We start from the raw sequence: 4,608 nt of genomic DNA on the forward strand, positions 1-4,608 counted from the left end.
ACGAATTAGCCACTAAATCAAAAAGTTACGAATTGCCGTGAGATTGTGTTGGTGGGCCAGATCAGGCCCGCAAATGTGTTCATTCGGCCCGCAAGATGATTCTGTAAACTATAAAAATGAGCTAAAATTTTTCAATAAACGAAACTGTTGTTCCAATTGTGTTCAATCGCAAACTGTTAATTTCATTGAATCAGCATCAGTTTGACAGCCTTCTCGGACAGAAAGACCACATATATGCCCGGCCATACTACACTGAGGTGTTCTCACAAGAAAACATAACTATTTTACATTTTGTCAGCTTAGTGGCTAATCCGTACGAGTTCAGTCGTATGAAAATGTACAATATATAAAAGGAGGCAGGCTGGCACCCAACCACAACACCAACCGTCATCAGTGAATTAGCAAAACATACTAAATTGCACGAATGAGATCGTGCGAATTCATATGCATTAGCACCTAATTAAAAAGTTACAAATTGCTGTGAGATTTGTTGTCCTCAGGCTTCAGCTTTATATTTTATGTTGATTGTATTAAAATAAAGCAAACTATCTAAAGTTGTTGTTTTAGGTTATATATACCATGATTTTACTGGTCCGGCCCTCTTAGGAATAGATTTTCCTTTATGTGGCCCCTGAGCTAAAATGAGCTTGACACCCCCGCTCTATAGTCATGGCCTGCTGAAATTCTTGATTCTGATTGGCTGAAAGGTGATAACATACCATCATAACTGACATGAAAATTAAAATAATAAATTAAGAATAAAAATGACACCAAATGAAAAAGATAGAAAGACAACATTAAGCACTCTAAAAATGCTGGGCTGATTTTAACCCAACATAGAATCAAATATGAGCATATGGATGTTTTCCCAATCCAAATTTAAATCATACTTTTTAAACCCAATGGTTGGATTTGTTAATTATTTAACCCAGCGTTGGGTTAAAAAACTGCATTTTTTAGGGTAAGACTCAATATTCATTTTCTGCTGACATTCTTGATTCTGATTGGCTGAAAGGTGATAACATACCATCATAACTGCCAAAAAAATTCAAATAATAAATTAAGAATAAAAATGACACCAAATCAAAAGATAAAAGACGTCATTTCATGCACTCTAAAAAGTCTGGGCTGATTTTAACCCAACATAGGATCAGATATGGACATATGGAAGTTTTTCAATCGAATTTAAATAATATTTGACCCAACATTGGGTTAAAAAAGTTGCGTTTTTCTTGAGTTTCAGTTCCGTTTCCTTTATTTATGTCATTCAACACATCACCATAGAATTGTAATGCAGAACGACATTACGTTGCAACAGACCCAAAAAGAACATTAAAAACATCACTATACAAACACTATAAAATCCTAACATAAATAAGCTTTTATAATTCCATAAAAATATAGTTATATGTAACCTATTTTAAAAAATCTCTGAAGAGAATAACTTAATATTTAAATACTTATTTCACTATTTGTTGTAATATTAACACTTTATGCTAGTTTAACTAGTTTATTGTTTTATCATTTAACACTAGCTATCAACAATGTCTTAATGTCAAAAGTCTTATAATGACAGGATAAAAACTATTCCGAAACCGCACTGATTTGCTCCTCAGGCTTCTGTAAAGCCTGCCTGATGGCATGAGCGTGAGCAGGCTATGGCCAGGGTGGGTTGGATCCCTTAAAATGCTATTTGCCCTAGACAGAAAACGTCGTTGATAAAGATAAAGAATATAGGGAATGACTCTATATTCATGGTCTGCTGAAATTCTTGATTCTGATTGGCTGAAAGGTAATATAAAAGAATAACATGAGTCATAACTGTAAAGAAAAATTAAATAATAAATTTAAATTAAGAGTAAAAATTACACCAAATGAAAAAGATAGAATAAATAAATGCTGGGCTGTTTTTAACCCAACATAGGATCAAATATGAGCATTTGGATTTTCCCAATCCAAATTTAAATCATACTTTTTAAACCCAACTGTTGGATTTGTCCACATTTGACCCAACGGTGGGTTAAAACAGCCCTATATTTTTTAAGAGTATGACTCTGTATTTATGGTCTGTTGAAATTCTTGATTCTGATTGACTGACGGTGTTGTGCCATATAAAATGACAACACAGAAGTCATAACTGCAGAGAAAAATCAAATTAAGAGTAAAATTACACAAAATGAAAAGATAAAAAGAAAACCTTTAGCACTCCAAAAATGCTGGGCTGTTTTTAACCCAACATAGGATCGAATATGGTTAGTGGGAAGTTTTTCAATCAAATTTAAATCATACTTTTTAAACCCAATGGTTGGATTTGTTCATTATTTAACCCAAAGTTAACCCAGTTTTTAAGGGTATTACTCTATATTCATGTTCTGCTGAAATTGTTGATTCTGATTGGCTGGGAGGTGCTGTGCCATATAAAATGACATAATTTAACAGTCACAATTGCCAAGAAAAAACAAATAACACTGGAAATGGACATAAAGAGTAAAAATTTTGTCATATCAAGAGATAAAAAGATGAAATTATGATGCTGGGTTCTTCTTAATCCAATATATGATTAAATATGGACAATATTGACAATATGGACAAGTTTTAAATATATTTAAATGACACATTGTAACCCAATGGTTGGGTTTGTCTACATTTCACCCAACGTTTGGTTAAACAAACTGAATTTTTGGTAATGTGATGAAATTCTTAATTCTAATCGGCTGGAAGGTGTGCAAGTGCAGTATAAAATGATAACATAACAAGTAATAACTGTCAAGAAAAATCATAACAGTAAAAATGACACTAAATCGAATGATACAAAGATGATATCATACAATCTAAAAATGCTGGGCTGTTTTTAACCCAACATAGGATTAAATATGAAAGTTTTAAATCATACTTTTTAAACCCAACATTTGGATTTGTTCATATCTGACCCAACGTTGGGTTAAAAACAACCCAGCGTTTTACATTTTTAAGGTGAGATTTATTTCATTCATGATCTGCTAACATAGAATAAAGATAAACATTCAAATTTATGCAAAATAAAGCATAAAAAGATTTTAAAAATACATCAAATTCAACATTATGACCACACAAAAATCAAGAGAGAATGATTGTATTTCTATGTCTTTATTTCAAGCAATCAAAAGACTACATACACCGAAGGAAGACGCTTTGCAAAAAACATCAAATGGCAAATAGATCATCATAAACCAAACCCAGTTCAATATCAACAACGAACAAGAATACATAATATAAAAAAATCTGTGAAAACCACCAACAAATCACCAAAGGATAGAAAGCAGATACTCAGTAAAAAGCTAACAGTTCGTAGTGATCAGCTAATGTGCATATACATCTCAGTTTAGGTTAGTTTTCTTCAAAACGGAGTGACAAAAAAGGTCGTTTTTTAAAAGTTTGACCTGCAAACATTTGACAATAACCACCTGAGGGGCAAGAAACATGTTGCTAACGCCAGTTCTATGAGGTTTTTTGGTATTTCGAGGTGTTACGCTAACAATACAAACACCAAGCATCCTTTAAAGAGCGACGAGTGAAAACGTGAAGAGAAAACCTGAAGAAAAGTGTGCTAGATTGGAGGTATATCAGACATTTCTCAACAATATTGAGCTCACAGAGTGGGTGACTAATGCAAAGACCTTTAGTTTTAACAGCCTGATCTCACTAGGAATCGTAAGTATTTTACGTTTAGTGGCTAATCCCTACGATTTTAAAAAGGAGGCATTATACCCAACCCCGCCCCTAAAACTAACCTTCATTCGGGGATTAGCAAATAGTGCTAAATTGTAAGAATGAGATCGTACGGATTTATACGAATTAGCCACTCAAATCAAAAAGTTACGAATTGCCGTGAGATTGTGTTGGTTTTACCGTAACAGTTGAAGAATCAATATAAACAGTGAAATGCATTTAATACGTTATGTATAAAGCTACTGTCAATGCGAACATCAAGATTGAACTAGAAACGCAATACACAATACGATTGCAAAAATACGTTTTTTCTCTCCTCCACATCTTGTTTTCCACACTTTAAAAATATCAGTAAATGAGCAGATTTCCATATTTTGAGATTTATGTTTTTAATTATGTTTTTGAATTGCATTATGGGAGCTTGATCTTTCTTCTAACAACTTTTAACCTTGAAAAGTTTGATTAAGTGACTTTTATTAACATTTTTAATAGTTTAAAGTGATGTATTGTCTGCGTTGGTGTTGTATGCTATGCTACAAAATCCTTGTAATGTTACTATACTTCTGCTAAAGACTTATTTTATTATATATTATTGATTTCAAACTAATCAAATGTCAATAAAAGTCACTGTAAAGTTGAATTTTTACCATCAAAAGTCAACAAAGCAGAGATCAACATCCCATAATCCAATTCACAACCGTAAATAAATGAAAAACACTTACGGAAACTTAATTACAAGATATGATTTAAGGTGCAGGGCAAAATATTGAAAAACAAATAAATAAATAAATATGAAAACTTGAAAACTATCAGATTTCCTGGATATTTGTTTTATATGATATAAATCTCTTATGCTGCGTTCACACCAGATGCGGATGAAGCATCAAGATCGAGTGATTT

This window comes from Danio rerio, chromosome 23 (genome assembly GCF_049306965.1).
Source record: "Danio rerio strain Tuebingen ecotype United States chromosome 23, GRCz12tu, whole genome shotgun sequence".
In the NCBI taxonomy this organism is placed as follows: Eukaryota; Metazoa; Chordata; class Actinopteri; order Cypriniformes; family Danionidae; genus Danio; species Danio rerio.